Below are 25,454 nucleotides of genomic sequence, written 5' to 3'. Positions count from 1 at the left end.
AATCAGCTTTAATGTTAGTGCAGGAATTTGGTCATGGTTCATTGCTAGCCAAACTAGGTATAGAATCAGCATTTAGATTATTACCTCTGCATCCTGAATCAGTTAGATTCATCGGTTTTAGACACGAAGGTTGTTTTTTATATTGATCGCTGCCTGCCCATAGGGTGCTCCATTTCCTGCGCTTACTTTGAGAGTTCACTTATTTTCTGCACTGGGGCTTGCAAGCAGGAATGGGTCACCACTGAATAGCGCCTTATCTGAGCGATTTCCTTATAATCAGTCCCTCGGTTTCCCTCAGTGCAGTAACATACTGCATGCAGCACAAGCCTTTTTCACTGTGCTTGGAGTACCCATAGCTCACGACAAAACTGAGGGCCCAGTCTCCCGCTTGTCCTTCTTGGGAATAGAGATTGATACAGCAGCCCGGTGGTTGTTGTCTCCCACAGGACAAAATTCAGCGAATTATCCAAGCCATTGGACACACTCAAAGCTCACAATGCAGCAAGCTAAAAAAAAGTACAATCCCTTTTGGGCCTTTTTAATTTTGCATGCAGGGTCATCCCCATGGGCAGGGTTTCCTGTAGTAAGCTCCAAAGGGCTATAGCGGGGAAGACCAGACCTCATTCCCTGATCCATCAGCAGAAATTGAAAAAGATCTGAAAGTATGGGTTAGATTTCTTCAGAATTTTAATAGCACCCGTATCTGCCCTCAGCAACTTGAGATGTATACAGACTCATCAGGTTCCTTGGGATTGCTGGGATTTGGCATTTATCTGAACGGAGGTTGGTGTACAGCCAACGGATGCTTGGCATCAGTGTGGCATCGCCTCCAACCTTTTAGTTTTGGAACTTTTCCCATTTATTGTAGCAGTAGAACTCTGGGCCCCTTTCCTGCATGATAAACACAGTTTTTTGGTGTGATAATCCGGGAGTTGTACAGGCTATAAACAAGCAGAGCGCTTCACCCCCACATGCCATTAATCTCCCCCACCATCTCATTCTCCGTTGTCTGGAATACGACATCTCGTTTAAATCACAACATGTTCCAGGGGTGAAGAACAGTATTTCTGACTCCCTATCGCATTTCCAATGGCGTCATTTTAAGGCATTAGCACCGCACGCTAATCTTATGGGCACAGTACGCTAACTATGTGTCTTTCTTATGTTTGGCAGATTATCAGACCAGCATAACAGGACTAGCGGAGCGAGCCCTTACCCCTTCCACGAGACGTGCATACCAGGCGGTGTGGAGTTAGTGGCCCATTTTCCTGAGACCCAGGAGTCAGGTCAGACGGATTCCATTATGGCATTTATTTGGGAGCAATATAGTAAAGGAGCGTCCAAGGCAGCCATGGCTTCTACGTTATCGGGTATATCTTTCATGCCCCGCCTTCATAACGTCCCGGACGTAACAAAAAAGTTTTATAGTGGTAAAAGCCCTAAAAGGTTGGGCGCGAGAGAGACCAGTTCCAGAAGACCTGAGGCAACCACTTGATATTCGGCTATTACGACAACTAATGCTGTCAATCGGTAACCGAGAACACTTATGAATGCTTGTTATTCTAGAAAACCTTTGCACTAGAGTTTTTTGGCGCATTTAGATTTTCAGAGCTAGTAGCGCAGGCCAAGCTTCACCCCCTCTCGGGTCTATTGACCCAACATAGTCATTCAAGACTGTAAAGTATTATGTAAGATCATAAGGTCTAAAACAGACCAGGCTGGTAAAGGTTCATGAATACAGGTGATGAAAAAGGTAGTCGAAAAATTTAATTGGGGAGTAAGGGTACATGTTAAACAATTGGGTGGCTCCGTAATCGAACACCCCTTGTTAGCTACAGGACAAGCACAGCTGTTTCGCAGGGATGGGGTTCACCTCACAGTCGAGAGTTTAGTTATATTCATTCAGTGGATCTATAGTCACTTAGGAGTTTTTGTGTAGGTTAGGCAGTGGCTATCAGTCCCTTAAGGACGTCCAGCGTGGTATGAAGTCACTGTGGGCAGCAGCTAATCATTACAGCGTTATCGCTGATTGACCGCAGGTGCTATCCTCTTCGAGGAAAGTGACTTATGGTCCTTTTTGGTGAGGATCCTTTGGCCTGCTTCTGAGGGTGGCCATTGTGTTGTTGGAGGGGGGTGTAGTCACTCTAACGTCAGATTTAGCGCTGGCCAAGCAGTTAAGGATTTGCTACGTTAAGTGGAGTAGGCCGTTAGCCATCCACGCTTGGTTCCAAATATCAGTTTGATTTAGCTGCCTCACAGTGCACTTTCACCGCCACTTATTCATTTAATTAATTAATAAACTGTGGCCTTCTTTAGCCACTTTCATAAGTCTCAGTGTCGCTATTCTTTAGATAAGTAAAGTAAGTGATATGTCTTAGGAGGTTCAGAGAGTGAAACACATCCAGGTTATGCAGTTTATATTCAATTCCATGTAAGCGACACAATTAACAAATATGTTAAATTAGAGTGCCTTTAATAGTAATGTGTACTTGTCTGCCTTGAAAAATCATTTCAGGGAGGCTGTACAGGTAATACCGAAGCCGCCCACCGGCAAAGGGGGCATGTCTGCTCCGTCTAAGGGGTGTGTCTGCTAAATTTATGCACCGATGCTGTAAAATATATCTGGATTAGTTTAAAATTTGCCAAATCAGGAATTTAATATAAAAAACAGCTGTTTTCTCTGTGGACCAACACTTACATATATTTAGACAAAGTAACAGTTATGTACGGTTAGCAACCACTCTAATGTCAGCTTGTCCCAGATGTTAGTCAGGCAAATCAAAGATCATGTTTCTTGGTCATTGATTTACAGCACATGAGCTGTACTTACACAATTGTATTGAATGAACCTCATTGTACTGATTTTAAACACTTTCATTTTAAATACATATTAAATGTCCGCTCGTCTGTTCTTGTGAACACTACCACCCAAGTAACTTTAAAATTGTATACTTTTACTGATAGGAATCCTTTACTAATCTTACTGGATGTCATTCTAAATGGCACATATAGTCTGATGTAGACGAGACACAACTAGACTGAACTGAAATGACAGCAGAGAAGTCCTGGTCTATGTTCCCTGTTGGTCGGATTCTGGTGATGCGGCAGAGCTTCACCAGGTTGTGCCATCGTGCGCAGCCCTGCATTTCTACACCAATTCAGGAGCTTAGTTTACCCTCCCGGGAGTCCAGAGAGTGTCCCAATATTCTAGGAGTTTCCCTGCAAGTATGTAGTAGAGCCTAATTAATCAGGTAGATGATTGTAGCAGAAAAAAGTGTGCCCCCCCCCCCCCCTCCCCTCCGTCATGTGCCCGCAGCTACTATTTTTTTAGCAAAAATGGAAATAAGCTTGTGGAGGGGAAGGAACAACCGGTAGCCAATCATATCACTGGAATGTTGCCAATCATTTGGAGGCAGTAGTCTGTTCCCATGCGTGATTATGTTCCTGAGGACAGGGGATGTGGAAAAGGGAGACTGAGACAAGCGGAAGCCTTGATCTGAGGGATGTGTGGTGCCTGCCAAATTTGCCGGTGCCTTGCAGCAAGATTGTGCTGTCAAAAGCACCTCTATATGAAATGAAGTTCATATATCCTACTCGAGTGTATTAGATTTGGTGAAATGAGAATCATCCTTTATTATTCCTTTTATTAATTATGAACTTCATTTTCTGATTGAAAGGATGGATGATCATTTCACTCAGTGGGTTTAGCTGTAATGCAGATATAGACGAGATTAAGTAAGGACAGCAAGTGAGGCATCTTAACAGACTAAAAATGCAAGTGTATTCGATCCAAGAGGGAAATACACTGCCAGTGTCTATGGAAGTGTGCTGCAGGTCACGTAAGACATTTTGCAAGGAAATAAGCGGCTTCTATAAGACAGCAAATGTCTTGCTATGGTCAGCTAAGCAATATTAATAAGGGTTAAGTCCGGTCCACTGGCCAAAGTATCTGATTCTGCTCATTCTACACCCAGAATGCTTTCTGTTTCCCAGCATGCAATTTGTGCAGGAGAGCGTGTCCTTATTTCACTCAAAATAATCTAGCATCGTGTTGCTATTCTTTTATTAGAGTGTCAAAAATTAGACTATTTTCAGTGCATTTTCATGTTATCTTTGTAAATCTAAGATTTACAGTCACCTATTACAGACAATTTAGATACTGGTAAAACACTACTTCTTTTAATTAGAGCAATTGCAAAAAAAGTTGTTAAGAAAAATCTTTCCTGCAGGGTTAAAAAGAACAGCAGATGATCAGTGCAGTCCTAGGGCGTAGAGCTCTCAAATTATGTTTTTAACTCTATTATTTCCAGCCACAAGTTTGAGGGATCATTGAGACAAAGTAAATAGAAAAAAAAGTTTCCAAAATATTAACTCTATTATGAATTGCTGCAATTATTGGAAGATGGTAGAGCTCTCAGTTGAAGCAAGAGGAATGAATGTGACTCAGAGTGGAGATTAGGAGGGTGCAGTAGTGTGAGTAGTATAGACGGGAGTAGAGGAAGTTCTAATAAAGAGATGGGTTTTCATAGAGCAATTAAAGATTTGAAGTTTGTGGGAAACTCTGACTTAATGGAAATTCCATAAGTGGGTAGCGGCGCAGGAGAAGTCTTGTAGGCGGGAATGGGAGGTGGTTACCAGGATGAGGGCAAGGCGCAGGTCAGAGGTAGATCTAATAGCCCATTCATACTGCCTCAAAAACCTGGGTTGAGGCTCAGTGTGAACGGGTCCGCCGCTAATTCCCGGGTCGGCTGACCCGGGAATTAGACCCGGGTCTTTTGGAGGGTTATTCCCGGTTCTGACGCGCATAGCCTTCAGTCTGAATGGTGAGACCTGAGTTTTTCAACCCAGGTCTCACGGAAAGCTATTGATAAAAAACATCACAAAAGTAGCCAATCAAAGCTCCTCTTGTGATGTTGCCATGAAGACCGGGACAGACCCGTGTTCAGTGTGAACACGGTCTACCCGGGAATTTGCTGGGGTGTCTTGCACTGTCACCCGGCAATATCCCTGGTTCATAAACCCGGGATATTGCCAGGTCGGCAGTGTGAAAGTGGTATAAGAGGGAGAGTTTTTCAAGATGAGGCTTGAGATGCAAGAAGGGGGTTGTTGTTGAGGGTTTTGTAGGTCAGTAATTTGAATGGTATTCTGGAGCACATAGCTTGAAACAATATATTGTGATTTGGAATCCTCTACTATCTTGCACTGAGGCCAAGAATGTCTACACAGTAGCAAACTACTCACCATCAGCACCAACTTATCAGTGCCTCACTGCTTTGTAGACATAGATATAACTAATACAGAGAGGAGATGAAGCAACTACATATATCTGGTTTGATTATACACAGAGGACCTGTTTCAATAAGCAGTGTAAATGGCTATACGAGCCCTATTTTGCATAAAATCGTTCTGTACACGCCAGGAACTGGACCAAAGGCCAGTCAGCGCAGTAATGTCCAATTCCTCTTGGAGTGCAAAGGATCCTTACTACAGCCTCTGATTTCATGGGCGGAACAGGGAGAGAAATGGGAGTATGCACATAGTCAATGTCCAGTAAGGATGCCAAGCTCGGGAACATGCAGCAGTGTCAGATGCAAGCTTCAGGTTGGGTGCAAGTGCCGATAACTAGTGATGACAGTCCAGTATACATGCTCTAATATGTGTTTGCAATGAGGAGCGATTGTATGTATTTTATGTACAATAGACATTAATAACATCCTAATAAACTTTTTTTTTGTTTTTAATGTTTTGTAATTAATGACTATATTATCAACAGGTGACATTGATTAAATGTTTTTTGCTTTTTTCTCTGTGTGACTTTATATTCCAGATATGTATTAGACGTATCCTGCAATGTATTGTTTCTTAAAGCAGGGCGAACCTAGACCCTTATTCATCAACAGACGTATCTTTACATCCGCACCTTGTCGAAAATAGACGTGCATATCAGGGCCGCCTGGGGCTGAAAGCTATAAAGGGCCTATTGTGAGAAGTGCGGTCCCACTAGAGGTGTGGTCAGTGATGTGTGGGTGTGGCCAGCTAGGTGTGGGCGTGGCCATCACCATGGAGGACATAGCTTGCACTTCCCTCCAACCACCTACATCTCCCTCCCATCTCCCCCTATATAAAGAGTGCACCACTAACTGGATCACACAGCATGTATGTAAAGTGAAGACTGGAAATACATCCCAGCTGTCCCTCATGTCGGGACAAGCTCCTGGCTGATCAGGATAGTCCCCTAAAATCAGGACTATCCTGATGGAATTGAGACAGTAGAGAGGTAAAGGTTATTTTATAGACCATTAAGGACAAAAATACAAATCATGGTTAATTATTTTTATTTATAAAGAGCTTTAACGAAAACATACATGGTAAATGCTAATTTTCAGGCTTTTAATATTGAACAAAGTACAGGGTGCCGAAAACTTAAGAAAAATAAATAAAAAAATAAACTTGAATCTATGTATAAATATATTTAAATACACTGTCTATTGTATGTATCTATAGTGATCCTAATATATAAACATTCACTGTCCACTTTATTAGGTATATCTGAACACCTGATAGTTAATGCAAATATCTAATCAGCCAATCCTCTGGCAGAAACTCAATGCATAAAAGTTTGCAGACATCAGGGACTGGCTGGGCTGGCTAGGCTGGGCTGGGGGGCATCTGCTCCCCGGGCCAGTGCCATAGTGGGCTGGGTCACTAAACCACCTGCATTTTTCTTTCTTTAAAATGTTACTAATAAGCTGCTGAGTCTCCCCTGGCAGACCTGGTCAAAAATTACACTTGTAGTTCAGACCAGACACCAGAATAGAGAAGAAATGTGATCTAAGTAACTTTTACTGTGGAATGATTGTTGGTGCCATACGGGTTGTTTCAGTACATCAGAAACTGCTGATCTCTTGGGATTTTTACACACAACAGTCTCTACAGTTTACAGGGAACAGTGCTCAAACCAGCTCTGTGCTGGAAACTCCTTGTTAATAAGAGACGTCAGAATAGAATGACCAGCTTGGTTCAAGCTGAAAGGAAGGCAACAGTAACTCAATTAGCCATGGGTGGTATGCAGAAGAGCATCTCTGGATGCACAGCACATCCAAACTTAAAGTGGATGTGCTACAGCAGCAGAAGACCACACAGCACCCTTGTGACCGCCACACAATACACAGCACCCTTGTGACCGCCACACAATACATAGCACCCTTGTGACCACCACACAATACAGAAAGCAAAATATGAATTTTATTGACACAAACAAACTGTGCAGTTAATGTGCGAGAATGTGATAATCAGCTGTTGATCATTTTCCTACCTTCTAACACCTCAAGTGGCCAAAGGGGAATGTATAAGATTTGTTATATATAACTATTCTTTATTCAAGTGTTCATACATCTGAGCAGACTTCAAATTCCAAATAGTCAAACACAGCTACCTGTCAGTGGCACCAGGGTATAGTTTCCATTGAAAAAGTTGGTAATTTTGTTGTAAGAAAAAGGAACAGGATCCGTATGCTAATACACCCGGCCCATTCACACATCCATATTATATTTTCATATATCCCTTGTTGAGGTGGTTGTCACATATCCCCTGATGTCACACTTTCCCCGTTAAATATAAATTGTTCCTACCTGTCGTGTTGTGCGCTGCTGACCTCCATCTGGGACTGGGTGGTAGTTGGTACATCACGAGTCACACAGCACGAGTCAAACATATCCTTTGTAGGCGTAGCCTCCACCCCACTCAGCAACAGGCAGCCTCGCTATTGGCTGCCTGTTGCTTCCCAATAACAGGAATGCTGCCTGGCAACCAAGGAAGCCACCAGCGATCCACATGACCACCATGCACAGGTACCTGCTTTACTGGAGATTTTTGTAAAATTTTGTAATCAAAACTAAGCCTCAACAGTCCATCTGAGGTCACCTGACAGTCCATCCAATGGTCCATTATAACCTGCAGGTAACTAGTTTTGTGAAATGATTTAATTTGTCAGACTTTGCTGAACCTCTATATTGATGAATGGCGTAATTGTTTTAGAACACACTGTTAATTAGGATTGCTTGAAATAAGCGGGCTGGTTCTGACGTGTTCTGTATTCATAGGACGATTGCCAGTTTAACCTTTTGAGCCAATGGTTAATTTTAAATAGACCAATCATACTAAAGATAGGAGAAATGTTTCAACAAATTTAGGGTATTCTGTAAATTCAGGTGAAAGTCTATTTGTGTAGAGTAAAATATGAATTTCACTACTACGCGGGCGCACAAAAGATACTCTGTTTGCTGTGTAAATCACATTCTGCATATACGACTCCATACACTTACAGAGGTGAATCGAGGGAGGCAAAAACGTGCAAGCTTAGGGCAGGTACAGTAAGGGCACTTTCAAGTAAATGTTAATATTTTAAGTGTTATAAACTGGAGCGGTTAATACACAATTAGCTAATCATCATCATTGCTTCTCTTGCTGCCAGCCATAATGCAAAATATACTCCTCCTGATGGACGTATCTGCGTATGTGTCCACGTCTAACTGAGTCACATTTATGTAAACAGACCCTTACTGTATGTTTACCTTGGTGTAGGGAGACGAATGTCAATGATACCCATAAATCTGCATGCGGGCATAAGCATACTAATTTTTGGTGTTGGTTAATAATATTTAGCGCAGTCATCCCAAGATTGCATTTCAGCCGATCATGACATCTAATTGTGAGATGAGCTCTTTAGCCAGGTAGGTCCCATTGTTGCCAAATCCTGTGGCCAATCTCAATGCAGCTGGGGTTTCCTGACTTTTTAAAAATAAAAGAACTGCTTTACAATATTTATAAAGATATAACGCTTATAAATTACAGCGCACTCTGAAGACAGCTCTATGCATCTTCCTTTTTACTTGAAATTGTGAAAATCTGTGTTTAATACTGTTAAAGGCCTCAATATTTTGTTTCTCTCGGCTGTAAAGAGATCTGGTTTAAAGTCTCGCCCGAGTGATTGTATTGGTGTTTTTAAATTTTTCAGTTCTCCACAATTCTTTACAATGTCCCTGACAAACCTATTTGTCCAGAGCTCTGGTCTTCCTGGTATTAAAACTAATCACTGAATCTTCTGCATGTAAGTCAGAAAAGATAGCAAACAAAGCTACAAATATACAGAAAGTAAGCAAATGATGCTTTGTGATGTCTGGCTTCCATTTTTACAGGAAGCGCACAAATTAGCCCCTTAACATAGCTGCATTTGCAGAATATCGAAAGTTTGCATCTTCTGATGGGAGAAGATATCAGACAGTGGGCAGATTGGGGCTTTCCTTCCTCTTATATTGCACCCAGATACAAAAATAAGTTTTTATTTCACCAGAAGGAGAGAGATCAGGGAGGAGAGGTAGATTTGAGCGTTCTCATAGAGGTGGTATTAGCGGCTGAAGGAACATATTAGTTCACCAAGAGATAATCTATAAAGAGAGAAAAGCAGAAGACCAAGACCAGAGCTTGAGGAGTCTTGAGCCACAAATAGTGTTAGTGGAGGGGTTTTCATTGGGTTTGCACCTCCTTTCCAACATGGCGGTGCCGATCCACAGCTACAGACACAGGGTTTCTCATATTACCTGACTACTCTTCTGGAATTTGTGCAGTGAAACAGAGGCTCAGTTAATAAGCTGCTGCATCCTTTTCAACACTTCTGTGTAAACCTGCATCAGAACATGGACTAAAGAGCTGCTGCTAGTAATTAGTTGCCAGCACCTGAGGCTTCATTTACATGTTCAGGCCTATATAAGCAGCTTCCTGGTAACAACACACCACCAGTTTATTGAGCTTCTCTCCTTCAACCAGCACTCTGTATCCTGTTCTCACTTTACTCTGTCTGTTACTTAGCTCTCAGATAACTGCCCTTTCTAGCTTTGACCTCTGGCTATCGGATGACTTCTTCAATTGTTTTGACCCCTGGCTCTGGGAGAACTAACTTCTCTGGCTTTAACCCCTGGCTGTTGGATGACTGCCTTCTCTGGCTCTGGATCCCTGTCTAATCCTTGGACTTGTTGCTACATGAAACTCACACTCTGTATTTAAAGGTACAGTACCTCTTCTCGCTAAAGTCTCTTCCTGCGCTTCCTGCTACTGGAATTCAACAGCCCAATATTTACAAACATAAAGCCTAGAGGCCTGACACAAGCCTCTCAAGTAGTTTGGAAGCAAAGGGGAGGAGAATAAAAGAACGCTAGTACTTTAGCTGGATATGCCTCACAGCAGTTATATGCAACTTACAACTTGGCACCTAAGGCTGGAGAAATACACCTGAGTAACATTGTTGATTTGAACCTCATCTACCTACAATAAGGACTTTAGATGGACTTCCTCCTTAAGGACGCATTGGTCTTATTCCTTCATGATAGCTCAATGTTTTTAATCCACATTTCATATATGAGCTGTTTCAACTGATATATAAATTGAGAGATACATTTACTCATACATGTGAATGATATCTTATTGTGAGTATATACTTTGTGCTCTATAGACTCTGTATTATTGGATTGTCTATTGTTCCTATTAGCAGCAGAGACACTTACATTTCTCTTATTCTGTGCAGCACCGACCTTCAAATATGTTTATTTTAAAAGAAAATTCTATTTGACTAAATGAGTTGAGGTTACACTCACACCTACTTCTAGCTACACTGTGGCTATTATTAGCAGTGGGCACTCATCCTTACATGACTGTGCTGCAACCATTATCACCTCTGGGTAATGTTTTGCTTGGAAACCTTGAGTCATGACATTGATGTGGATGTAACTTTGATAAGTACCACCAACCTAAACATTGCTGCAGACCAAGAACATCCCTTCATGGCAACTGTATTCCCTGATGTCGTTGGCCTTTTTCAGCAGAATAATGTGCTCTGCACACTGCAAGAAATGTTCATTAATTGTTTAAAGAACATGACAAAGAGTTCAAGGTGTTCAATTTGCCTCTCGTTGTACCGGCTGGCCCCATATAATTGGGGCACCCTTGTTCTCCATATTCAACTCAGTGAACTGTGCTTGAGACAGTTGCATATCTGCTGGGGATTGGAGAGCTACTAGCTGAGTAGTAGAAAGGAGTAAGATAACTCTGTCCAGGTTTGAATACACAGGCAGTAGTAGAGGCTCTGGTTTGATTTTGCAGGTAAACTTCCTTTTAGTATTTTGGATGTTGCACTAGTCACTGATGACACGGAGAAGCTAGGCTCATAGATGGCATTGAGAAAAGTCTGTGGAGAAACATAGCAAGCAAGCTGGTGTGGTGGATTAATACCTTGGTGCTCTACTGGCACCCGTGGAAAAGTTCTTGGTTTGAGTCCTAAGGCAGGTTTCATTTTTTAGGCATTTGAATGTTGCACCAGGCTGGTTGATAACATTGAGAAAAATATCCAGAAACTCTGATAACAAAAACTAACTTAGTTGTGTAGAAGCCCAGTACTTACCTGGCTACGATGAAGATGTCTAGAAGTCAGCTACTCATTTGGCTGTGATGATGGAGCTTGCTACATGAATCCCTAGGTGTGTTCTCTCTTATCAACGTGCATGTTGCACCAGGCTGGTTTGTGACATTGACAAAACTAACAAGCTGGTCCAGCAAGTCACTGCCAGCGATCATAGAATCCCAGGTTTTAATCTGCAGACAGGTATCATATATATTCACAGCTAATGATGCAGTCTCTGGTTTGAGCCCCAAGACAAGCTTATTTCAACTACCTTCCTTTATGCAACAGGATTAATTATTACACTGAGGAGGGTCCATTATACAAGCTTGAGCTGGCTCAGAGGACTAGTTCACTGGTTCTTGGCTGGTAGTGAGTATTGGGTTCTTAGTTCAAATCCATAAACAGCTGTAGCTTTTACACCTGGCTTGTTGAAGACATTGGGAAAAAGTCTTTACACTTGCTTACACTTGCTTACACTTGCTTACACTTGCTTACACTTGCGTGTTGGCTCAGATGACTAGTAGCCAGGTGCTCTCCTGGTCTTAGGTGCCTGAGGTCCTGGTTCAAATCCCCTTTATGCATTGGTTGGGGCACCTGGCTGGTTCATTACATTGTGAAGAGCCATACTTACCTAATGGATGCCCTGGCCTCATTCACATAAGGGCATACGTTTGTGGGCAATCAGTAAAATGCTCAACTGACAGCAGAGTTCTGATCAATTGAGAGTAAAGAGTAGTATTTTATAGAGTTGGCTGCTAGTTCTTTGGCATTACAGCCAACTTTAATAATGAATGCTAGACATACAATTTAACACAACATCACTAGGAGAGAACCCAATAACCACCCAACTGAGCAGGTTGATGACAGAGGAAAGCCCATCAAGCCTGTCTGGGGATTTGAACTGGGAACTCCACTATCACAGTCCAGCAACCTAGCTACTAGCCTGCAAAGCCAGTACATGATATCTAGGCAGCAGTGAGACTTTTATCAATGCCATCAAGGAGGAAGCCAAGTGGAATTCCTCAGACAACATTATGTTAGCACCTTGGCTGATTGCTTCAGGCTGACTGTTGAAGCAAGCAAAGTGGCTCTGTGGACTTGTGTCCAGACTCTGTGTTCACAGCTGATGGTGGAGTCTCTGGTTTGAACCCTGAGACGTGCTTCATTTAACTACCTTGTCTGATGCACCAGGATGTGTTATGAGACTGAGGACAAACACTTATTTAAGCTGGCTCAGAGGACTAGTAACCTGGTTCTGTTAGTAGCTTGGATGTTGCTCCAGGCTGGTTGATGACATTGAGCATAATCTCCCTTCATATCTAGCAAACAAGCTGGCTCTGTTGACTTGTGTCCAGGTTCTCTGTTTGCAGCTAATGGTGGTGTCTCAGGTTTGAACCCCAGCTATCTTTCCTGATGCACCAGTATGAATTATGACACTGAGGAAACCTTGGCTCAGAGGACTAGTAACTAACTTGTTTGCTGGTAGAGATGTTTGAGGTCTTAGTTCAACTCCACAAACAGCTGTAGCTTTGGTACCTTGGATTTTACACCTGACTTGTTGAAGACATTGAGATAAGTTTCCGTATTTTCTTACACCATATGTAGGCAGCATGGTGGCTAAGTGGTTAGCACATCTGCCTCACGGTGCTGGGGCCATGAGTTCAGTTCCTGAACAGGGCCTTATCTGTGTAGATTGTGTGTGTGTTAGGAACTGATGTGAGTGTGTTGTCTGTGCAGTGCTGTGGAAATAGTGGTGCTATATAAATGATGATGTTAGCTCAGATGAGTAAGATCTAGTATATGTCAATATGTATATGTCAATATGTATATGTCCAATATGTATATGTCAATATGTATGTCTTTGTCAATATGTGTTTGTCTTTGCTGGGTGGACTTGTCTGACTCATGACATTTAGGAGTCTTTGTGAAAGATGGTCTTTAGTCATATAAGTTAGTGTGGGCAAGTAGTAAAGTGCTCATTGGACAGAAGAGTTCCCATAAATATTGAGAAAAGTGTAGTCTAGTGAGAGAAGAGTAGTGGCAAGTTAATAATGTAAGAAAAGTGTAGTATTTTTTTTTATAAAGTAGCTGTTAATTGTTTTAGAACCCCACAGCCATGTTTATTTAATGCTGGACAAACAATCTAACCCATCACTTACAAGGAGCAAACCCACTGAGCAGGATGATGATAGAGAAACCATCAAGCCTGTCTGGGGATTCAAACCAGGACCTCCAACATCCCAGTCAGCAATCAGGCTACTAGTAAACTGAGCAGGTTGATTACAGAGGAAAGCCCATCAAGCCTGTCTAGGGATTTGAACTGGGTGGGAACTCCACCATCACAGTCCAGCAACCTGGCTGTTAGTCAACTGCGCCACCCAAGCCAGTACATGATATCTAGGCAGCAGTGAGACTTTTATCAAAGCCATCAAGGGGCCTGGAGCAAAATCAACAAAGCTGTAAATGTTACCTCATTGGGGATTCAAACCAGGGAATCCATATAACCTGTAAACAGATCACCTACCTACCACACCACCAAGCTGGAACATTTATTGTAGATATGGAGAGACTTTTATCATGTCACGCCCGTTACAACATGAAATGTGCTAAAATGGAAGCCACTCGGAATTCAAAACAGGATCTATGACTGACTATGGGCACCTCACTACTAGTCAAGTGAGCTAACTTATACTTTTCTCAATGTCTTCAATCAGCCTGCTGCAACATTCAATTTACTAAAATGAGACCATACAGGGGATTCAAACCAGAGACTCCCCTATCACTGCAAGTAAAGGACCAAGCTTTTAATCCACTGAGCCATTTCTTTCTATGAGCTAGATGTGAGACTTTTCTCATTGTCTTTAATCAGTAACTTTGTATCAGGAATGGGCCATGTCTCTGAACTACAAGTCCCGGCAAACTCAATAAACCTCAGTCTGACCATCAGTGGAGAGAGTCCAGCCACAACTGGAGTCCTGTATTTCTCTGACTGCAAAAGCCTTTGGTATCTGATTATCTTATATTTCTACATAGGTACCTTCAGAGCTTTGAAACAATGGTGTAAAAGCATTCTGAGTGCAGCAACGTCCATGTAAACTTCAAGCTAAATGGACCCTACTACAAACTACAATTTCAGGGACAGGTCGGGAAGGGAAATGGGCGTATGCTTGTAGTCAATGTACAGTAAGAGAGTGCCAAGCTCAAGCACAGTCAAAAGCATACGATTCAAGCTTTGGGCATCTCAAAGATATGTGGTTTTCGGTCATAGTGAAAAACAAGCAGTCATGTGATCCCATTCCTATGATTTTCTCATCTTATTATAGACATATTTAGAACTATAATCCTTTAAAATTAAAATAAGCATTAGATGTTTGTGACCACAGGAAAGCTTTGAATGTGAGGAAGAAGATGACCAAATTTTGGAGGATTTTGTTTTTGTAGGGTCATGGATCATCATGGTCAAGGGTCATGGATTTCTTTAAGTTTCTTTTAATTTTTTAAGGTAGTAGAATTGTATTTTTTTTTATATTCTTTACTTGTATACCATTAATGCGCAATTTTAAATATGGTTTAGTATGTGATGTATTGGTGGATTATGATCATGATGAATTATTAACTTGGATCAATTGCACTTTGCCTTGGAGGTTACACTTAGCATATTATTCAATCATGGTTCAATAAATGCTACACTGATGGTATTACATCTATGTATTATTTAGTTGTTTTTTTTTAATTGCTAAACTTGTTTTGATAAATGCTTGCATATTGTATGATAAGCTATAAGAAGTTTGTTGCCTGAGTCTTGTACACTTCTGAAAGAAAGTTTTTGCTAAAAAATGTATAGTTCATATGTAATTAAGGTTTTATCAGTCATGTTGCTCTGTCTAAAAGCTATTTTTATTTCAGCATTGATTAAAGTATTTACTGTGTTTTTCCATTTTACAATCAATCATAAAAATCAATTATATATTTGTAGTTCGTTTTTGTGAAGAGTCGGTGTCACTGACACCTTCAACATGATTTCTGGTGAGCGGTCATCTGCTTTAGTGTCCGGATGGCTGACAACTTAAACACAACACACAATTTCTCCTTGGTTATTTATTTAGTATCACTGTAGCACTGTCCATACGAAACGGGAGTCTTTTTCTAAGCTTTAGCCTGATTGACAGAACCACTGCTCTGACTTGTCCGTCTGTAATGCCCCAATGTAACTACACCCTGACATCTGCTAGCTGTAAGTGAGGATTCTGTTCTACATACCAGTCTGGGGCTGTTGGATAGTGGAAATCATATCTATACAGAGCTGCACTCAATTACACTTTGTAGAGTGGCTCCCGTACAAATTCTGCATACACTTATTTCTCCCTCTTTCTCGTCTTCCTCATCCCAGAACTCCTGCAAATTCAAAGATGGAACTAGGGTTGGACTGACCTAAGAGTCAGTCACGGTCTCTGGCACTGCTTTGTCTGTCATATTCCCTCCTTTCCGCAGTATCACTTGTGCTGGTGATGTGGGCTTGTTGCTTAAAGCATCCTTGTTCTCCTCTGATTTCTCCTTTGTAGATGATGGGTCGAATCTCTTTCTCCGTCACAGGATAATATGGTGACGTGAATGTTGGCTGGCTGTGTATGCTCCTATTTGGGTAGCAGTAAGTCTAAGACACACTGTAGGTACTATACTCAGCTGGTTTGTCACACTTCCAGTAGCTAACTTGCAGAAATGTTCTTCCTTCACAATGGATCTCTACAAGTCCAACAAGTGGGTAGTAAAATGCCATAATGGAATCTTCCCAGGCCAGGTCAGACAGTAGACTTTTCTAAGAGTAGGTCACGCTTTTCACACTCAGGGTCTACCAGGATTAGAGTTAACACTCTCAAGCAGTGTAGATTTTTTGGCATGCTCCTTATCTGCTCCACCCATCTTCTGCTTGGAATTTGCCACCACCTTCTCTACAAGGTGGGAAATAGCCTCCACCTTGCTTAGGCCTGCTGTAGACTTCAGTTCTACCAGCAGTATTCTGTCACCTTCTCTACAAGGCAGGCAGTAACCTATACCTTGGTTAGGCCTGTTGTATTCAATCCAGTCCATTCTTTGGAATGACTGTCCTCTTTGCTTTCCACAGTCTTTGGAAGAACAGCATAAGGTCACAATAGTACCTCTGTCATTTCCAGGGTACCTTTGGGGTTAGTAAACATTCTAAGATGACCAGACATGATGCTACAGTGCCACAAAGATGTTGCTCCAGTAAGTAGTCATGCATAGGCAAACCTAGGAGGGGGTTTTTCTAGTGCCTGGAAACCCCCTCCAAGCCTGGGGCACTGTATATTTGAGGTGGTTGGACCCTGCCCCCGCTTCACACGACTCTGCTTGAAAAGGGAGAGCTGCTTGCACCTAACAGTAGTGAATGCAGCATTGCCCATGTATATTATGGGGATAGGAAGAGTTGGAGAGCAGCCAAGCACTGTCTAATATTATAGCCCCGCCCCCCATGCATGATGGCCACGCCCACTGGTGGCATGGTGTGGAAACCCCCCTCTACAAATCCTGCGTTTGCCCCTGTTATGGGGGCATCTGGGTACCTGTGAGAACATCTCTTTCTCTACAGTCATTGGTGAAGACCTCTCTCTCTCTGTTCAGTTCTAAAAGGTATCATTGGGAGCCAAAACTCCCACTTGGGACTTCTCTCTACTTTCCTCTCTCTCTCCTCTGTCTTTTCCCCAAAGGGTCACATATACTCCCGTGCCATAACAGGTGTTAAATATACAAATAATTCCCCATATGTTTTGTAAACACTGTTCTACTCCCATAGGAAACATTTGTCTTTATGTGTTTTGAGTATTACCAAATCCAGTGTGGCTGGTCTCCTGACAACCCTCCTCACAAGTCTTCTTGTGTCAATGATCTTCATAACTGGTGCACCAGGTATCACCTATAGTACTGAGGAACAGGGGTATTTTGTATTTATTTTTGAGGCATGACAAGTCAAGGTCTTTTATATCCCTTTTTTTTTTTTTAGAGATCTCTTCATTATTAATTGCATCCATAAGCATCTCTCCATGCTGGATTATGGCTTTTGGCTGTTTTCCATCACATTAACGCCAAGGTCTTAAAAATCACCTGATAATAATTGCCGGTTGCTTATATTTACATGGTCAGTAAACTTTTCCTCTTACTGTGTCTGCTTAATTCTCTGTGCGGCATCTCCTGCTTCTCCGTGCGCCCAATGTACTGTAAAGAGTGCAGCCGGGTGATGAAACCAATTGGATCCCGGCCGTGTAAGTCAATAAACTCAGATGACAGCTGTCCTTCCACGTGTGTGTTGAAATATACAAACATGTTAATATTACAACACTGGAAACATTCTGTGACTGAGATATTCCTTGCGGATGGTTAATATCCTGTCAAGTTTATTGCCAATTTAGTTCTCTTCAGCTGTCTGACAAGCTTGGGCAATGTCTTCGACATTTCTATGATGATGCTGAGCTCTTTCCGACCCTGTAATCTGTTTGTCAGACTTTCATGAATAACTTGCATTGAAATCCCTTCCCCAGATTATTGCTTCTTTTAGCCCCTTCCCCCGCTCCGTATTTGTCACTTCTCCCCTATGTCTATATGAAGATATGAAGGGGTCAGCAAGTTATCTATCGTCTTTGTATCAACTCCAACTGAATAAAAACTTAAAATTGTGCCAAAAATAGCAGTTATGCCACCAGAAAACATTTTTTAGGTTCTCATTTTTCCAAACGTGAAACTCTACAGTCCCCAGCAGAGATATCACTCTCTCAGGGACTGTTCAATGAGTTGAATATGGAGAACAAGGGTGACCCAATCATAAGGGACCAGCTGGTACAATGAGAGACAAGTTGAACACTTTGAACTCTTTCAAAAAACAATTAAAGTGTACTGTGCGCATTTGGTACATAATACAATAAAAATAGAATTGCATTAATTATACTTTAGCTTACAGCACTTGGTATTGCTAGTGCTCACTAACCCCATCGCCACCAATGAATGTAATGGCATTAAGAGCCCTCACAATTCAGAAGGCAATAGGGACCGCAGCGGGTTCCTATTATGCGATCCCTATTGCTATACTACCTGCCATGTGTTGTACAAGCACCAAAGTTTCTGAAAGTGATACATTTATTTTGTAATAGTATAAAATAGCTAATGAAATAGAACTTTTACAGGCACATGTTTTTATACAATGTATAAATAATAGGTCATGATGATACTGATGAATATACAAATAAGTAAACTAAAAGGACCAACTTTTGGTAAATAGAGCTTTTGTCACCAGTTACTTTCCATCCATTGAGGGCTATTCAATTATAGAAAACACAATACATTTTTAGCTTGGGCACGGGCACCCTTCTAGTGATGCACACATGGACAACTTATTTATGTATAAACAGTACTTTTATTGTTCCATCACTATAAACAGCATACACTTCGGATGACACCCGTAAGCCCCGTACTGCTGAAACATACTTTTCTTGTCTGGTCACCGGCCACTATTTGGCATCGGTCGCCATGGATAGTAGCACAATACAAGTTTTTATACTTGAGACTCCTCCCACAGCCTTAGCTTGATGGACAGGTGACACTCCAATCGGGCCTTTAAAAAGGAGTTCCCTGCAGGTGTTCTGTAATTGCTCTTCACTGCAGACAAACCCTGCCAGCTTTGAGGTTAGCTGTGGAAAAGACACTTTCATACCATTTTCAAAGCATGTATGTTAAATCACACTTTATCATACATATCTTATCGCGCCATATTCAATCGCTCGCCGAGAGTTAGCAATTATAATACAAGTGACAGAGAAAGATATTACATGTTTTTGGTACTTTGGCAACATTCAATAAGAAAGATAAGTAATGAACACCTATGAAAAGCTACTGTATACTCAAAGTTATAAGAGCTTTCTCAGTCTGAGGGGTATATTCAATTGACGGCGGGATCGCCGAAAATCCCGCGCTCCAAAAATATTACCGTTATTACGGTAAACCTGCGTGGGAGCTGCGAGCTGAAATCCAGCGGGATATTACCGTATTAACGATAATATTTTTGGAGCGCGGGATTTTCGGCGATTCCGCCGTCAATTGAATATGCCCCTAAAAGTAAAAACATGTAAAAGATATACTCACCTAGAATACATTATAGCTACTATGACATTGATTTATAGCAGGACATAAGTGCATTTGTCCTATTTATATTTCGAATTGCAATATAAAATGAGCATATTTCTAAAATTGTAACCAAAATATATTCGAGATCCCCGAAGCGGTGAAATTTGAACAATTCAATCAAAATGGAAATATTTTATTTCATGATCATGGTCATTGGAAAGCATATTAACCTTTATTTTTAATGGTCTTTCTAGCTGCCTGTAGAACATATTAAGTAAGATAAAGGCATCGCACATCTTCTTGCAGAGCCACTGTTTTTGTTCCATAATCTCTTGATCTCCTCCCAAAATGTCTTTCTCAATCTTATTCATGTGTAATAATGCTGGAGCATTGAATGACATCTGGAAATGTTGCCAGATCTGGAAGTCAGAAAAGCAAGCAGACACAAACCTTTCAATTTGCCCATAGCCTATACAGGGGATGGTATATATGATGTAGATTCCATTGTACCAGCAGTATCTATATAGGTTCTCCTGCAAAGCTACAGATTATTTTTTTTTAACTCAATAAATTTTATTAAGAATTTTGTCATTGAAATACAAAGCATTATACATACAATACATTATATCAGTTTGCAACTACAAGAAAAAAGACTATTGAAAAAAATAACAAGAAACAGTAAAGTGAAAAACATAGGAGGAGAACAACCTCAATACTGATTTTTTTTTTTAATTGTATGTGCAGGACAATTATGGAAGTAGAATTTTTTTTTTCTACCTTACAGACATTGGTCTACAGCAGCTTTTCAGCTACAATACCCCACCATTGACCTATAATGGAAGGACAGATGCCAAAGTTACTGTGCAGGAACCAGGAGCATATCTAGAGCTTTTGGCCACACCCCTCACTTACGTAAACGAGCCAGTCAGTCGCTTACTCTTCCACCACCTCTGCACCCGCTCTGCTCCTCACTTCTTGCTGAAAGAAGAAGGTAACACCAGAGTTCCCCTCTGGAAAGGATTAATCTCTTGCAGTCTTCTCTGAGGAGAGTGTCAGGAACCAGGATATTAAAGTAGGAGCTATTAGGATAATCTTGGTCCTTTATGGTTCTTGGACAGACAAGACAAGGCTAATAGGAAAAATGCAATGTTAGAGTTATGTACTAGGTAATACACTAATATTGAAAATGACAACAATATTAAATAACTGGCAGGTGAATCACTAATCTTTCATGAAGACCCTTACTCGCAGTATATGAAACTGCAGTCTCCTATCTGCAGTTTCCCAGACATTCAGCCTTTAACAGTACCCTCTATCCGAGGGATAGGACCTTTGCCCTAATTTAGTTGTTCCAGGAAGCTCATCCAGGTGTCAGAGATCGGATGTCTCCTGATGGAGTACAGAATAGCTAAAACTGCCACAAGCCGGAGCTCCAACGCCAGTACCCTGGTATAAAGCATCAGCAGTAGAATACCAAGGGTTCTCCAGACCCTCTTTTTTAATTTGAGGTAAAAACCCACTCTCTATGGATCCACCTTGGGTTGGACTTCGATAACTGGGTTCCCTGAATTGGCCTTTGGTCCCAAAGGGGCTGATACCTTCCTGACCCACACTCTCCTAGAATCCTTGCTGGGTTGGCTCCAGGATGACTATTGGCTCTTACCCACTACAAAGGGTATCCACTTAGCTAATTGAGGAGGAGCAACTTGCTTTATTAAGTGAACCTCCCAGAAATAGCCTCTTACATGCCTTTCAGCTCAGATGGGCTTCCAGTTAACCAAGACTTCTTATTTAAGAATAGGAGAGAAGTCATGGGGAAATGCAGCATCCAGGCCTGTATTCTACACACCAGACCCTGCCAGATTTACCCACAACCCACCTGGGGTTGGGTACGGCTGCACGATGCTGGAAAATCCATCAGCGAGAAGACCTGCAAGAAAAGAACTATTTAATGAAAAAACTACATGAATATTGACAGACTTACCTCCAAAATGACTCTGCAGATATCCAATGGAGGCAGAAGGATGACAGGAACTGCTTCCGACTGGTCAGCTCTCCGGCACCACTGTCTGAAGTCAGTGCGACCTGAACGAATTAAAATTTAAAGTGGCAATGTCGGGACCAAGCAGGTTAACTTTTTAAGCAGTTAACCTAGGTGGTCCCGACATTGCCGTTTTAAATTTTAGAAGAGATACAAATAATCAATGCCTACACAACTGCCCGCAACATTGTAACATTGTCATACATTGATTAATAATTCTAACTTCTCCCACAGTAATCAACATTATCCCAATTGCGTACAGAATACAAAGTCTTAGGAGAACATCACCAAGTCTCATGAGATGATACAGTGCTTTTACGAAGTTCATAAACTGCTTTTTACATGGAACCCTACTGAGTTATCATGAATTAAAAGGACCATTAAGTTCTGAGTGTAGTCCTTGAGAGTGAGTGTGACACCTCAATCTTGTTGCAGGGAGTAGATTAGAAAGGAGCTTGGGTAGTATCTATAAAGGGCCTGGCAGCTGTGAGACCCAGATGTCATCTTCTACCTTGGTAGTTATGCCCAGGGTTGGTGTTACCATTAAGTGAGCCTAGACACTTGTCTAGGATGTCAAAAATTTTAAATGAATGACACTCATCCAGTGTTTACCTGTGAACCTGCCAGCTGTTGCTCCTGTGGCACTTGGCTATGATGTCACAGTAAAGTACCACACTCCCACTCTGAGGAACAGGGGATGCCACCCCCATCTACCACCTGCTAAGGAAAGAAACAGTAGGAATGGAGGAGCAATGCCCCATGCAGAGCGGCGCCATCTCAGAGGGGCAAGGAGCACCACCTAGTGCTGGCCCTGGTACCTATTTCGTAGCCACCAAAAATTAGAACTCACCTTTGGAATGTCTTAGCATTCTATTTGTATCAGGAACATTTCTGATTAACATGAAATACCCAAGAAAAATCTCTCAGAATATTACTCTAAGAACTTACATGGAAACTTTCTGACCCAATTTAAATTTACTAAAAGTTGTCTACAGACGTACCTGACCTGAAATTTATAGGTGCTTCCAACAGTCACATTTATTAGTGCAGGGATTAATGCAGGGATACGCGCTCCATCCCACTTAAAACCCCAAACATGTTCCTATTGGTTTAGATTTTTTTGTCCAGTCAGAAAACTTTCAAGAAGTTGACTGTGTGTGTGTTTCCAAGCTGATTAATGGCTGACTTGTATAGTTGGATTGATTACAGGGCTAGTTTTAGAGGTCAAAACTTAAACTGTGTTTTTCATTTACCTCTGGGCTAAATAAGCTTGGAAATAAACATATTGCTTTTAGACAATTTAATTCATTCCACAGTGCAGAGTGTCTCCTTTTTTGACTACAGCGTTTTAGCAGACAAAGAAGTATATCTTCTATACTAGAGAAAGAAAAATATATATTCAAAAAATATATTAAATGATTCCACCTGACCAATCAATCATGTCGTGTGTGTGTGTGTGTGTGTGTGTGTGTGTGTGTGTGTGTGAGAGAGAGAGAGAATTTCAACAATATGCTTCATTGGTGCAGGGGCTAATGTGAATGATTAAATATTCTTTGTACTCAGCTACATAATATGGTGACCCTTAACAAATAAACAATAATATTACCTTGGAAATCCCGGCGAATCAGTTATTTTTGTTATACGTTGACTGTGACGATAATTTTCTTGACTGTAAGATCTTTGAACTGCGTGCTCTGGGAGACCTGTAAGGGTTCAACCACGTCGATGTCCTCGAGGATGGCCTCTTGGCATGTGTGCTGTAGACAGTTAGAGGACAAGAGAATAATGAAATAACACAGCAGTCTGTGATTGAGGCTGCATACAACTGTCACAGTTTCCAGATCACCCTGCAGGTCACATGCTTCAGATCACCCAACAAGGCTGCAAATTACTGTCACAATTTCCAGACCACTCGGCAGGTCACAGTTTTCAGAGCAACCAACAGGTGCACAGGTATATTGCCAACTGTCACATTTTCCAAAAGACAATGGTAATGCCTAGTTGTAAATGGCAGGCAGATGCTTTGCGAAATAACTCTGAAATGATGCAACCGATTACAACGCCAATATTTTTCTGCAAATCTACAGACCAGGACCTTTAATTTGGTATATCATGCACTGTTCAGACAACAGCATCATAGAAATAAGTCACTCATAAAAGTAGCTATTAATAGCTAGTAATAATAATAGTAATAATAATAATAATGTAACCCTTTAAATAAATTATAAGGATATTATAAGTCACTGAGAAGTTCCATTACTATATAAAGGTGCGAAGCAGAGGTTGATCGTTCATATAGGTCAACTTTGTTTAGGCTAAACAACATACTTGCCAACCTTTAATACATTTCTTCCGGGAGCTGCACTAGGAAGTGGGCAGATCAGGGAGATTGCCAGACTCTCCCGGGAGTCCGGGAGACTCTTGCAAAATGCGGGAGTCTCCCGGACATTCCGGGAGAGTTGGCAAGCATGCTAAACAATCGATGCAAAGACTTCCAGTATTAAGGTGATCACACATGCAGTGGCAGAACTACCATTGGTGCAGCAGGTGCGGTGCATCTGGGCCCATGGAGATAATGGGGCCCACTGCATGTGGAACTAGTGAGCTGTGGGCCCCGGGTTTCCTCCTCCCTGATTTCCAGCACCGGGGCCCACACCTCGCTAGTTCCGCCTCTGCACACATGCAATTATTTTTTTCAGATGCAATTATTAACATATTTTACAATAATCATCAAGTGTGTTTTCCATTTGTAACCAAAATTGATACAACTGTAGAATCATTTGCTTTAGTGATTAGTCTGGTTTGAGCCTTGCTTGTATATATATATATATATATATATATATATATATATATATATATATATATATATATCCTTGCTGTGTATGTGTATCTACCTTGTGACCATTTTAAGCAACTGTTTAGTGCGCATGCCTCCTGTTTACTAATCATCGCTTATAATACATATCAAAAGTCACTGCTCGGAAAGTGATTTCCAGCCTCTGTCCTGTTACGCATTAAATTCATTGTTGTTTTCTGGAGTGTATAAATTAGCATTTTGTAGCACTTCCCTTTAGGATGTAAGCTCTCACGAACAGGTCCCGCTTTCTATGTGTTCTGCTTCTAATATTCCATCACCCTCTGTACCTCTAGGCCTGCTTCCCTAGCCCTGTTTTCTAAAGCCCAGGCCTACTTCACATTGAGCATTACCATCAGCTGCCATGTAAATAGCTTAATCTGCATTACCTGTATGTAATCTGTACGTAACGCATGTGGCTGTAGTGGGAATGGTTCAGTAAGTAACGCATGTGGCTGTAGTGGGAATTTGGTAACTAAAACCTTAAAAAATCCTGCATTTACATTTAGTACATCTTTCTGCATGAACATAATTTATGTCAATATTTAAACCATTCCCTGACATAGAGAACGGTGGTGTCACTAGGAAGTCACGGCCCTAGTGTCATGCTTGCTAACGTATTCTGCTGTTGACCCCTATGCATTATATCAATAGTATTATTATCCTTCTATAGAGCCAACATACTGTGTATTGCAGCGATTTACAGAGAATGTTTTAATCATATGCAATTATCAGTCCCTGCCCTAGTGGAGCTTACAGTCTAAATTCTCTAACGCTCTACACACTAGGGTCAATTTCATCAGAAGCCAATTAACCAATTGGAATGTTTCTGTACTGTGTGAGGAAGCCCACACTAATACAGGCAGAACCTATAAACTACACTCAGATAGTGTCCTTGTCTGTATAGGACCATGGCGCCAACGCTGTATGGCATCAATGCTAAGCAATGAGTCCTATCTAAAAATACTTCTTTGAAGGCC

This window comes from Mixophyes fleayi, chromosome 10 (assembly GCF_038048845.1).
Source record: "Mixophyes fleayi isolate aMixFle1 chromosome 10, aMixFle1.hap1, whole genome shotgun sequence".
NCBI classification, from domain to species: Eukaryota; Metazoa; Chordata; class Amphibia; order Anura; family Limnodynastidae; genus Mixophyes; species Mixophyes fleayi.
The sequence above is the reverse complement of the archived record's forward strand: the minus strand, read 5'-3'. Positions refer to the sequence as shown.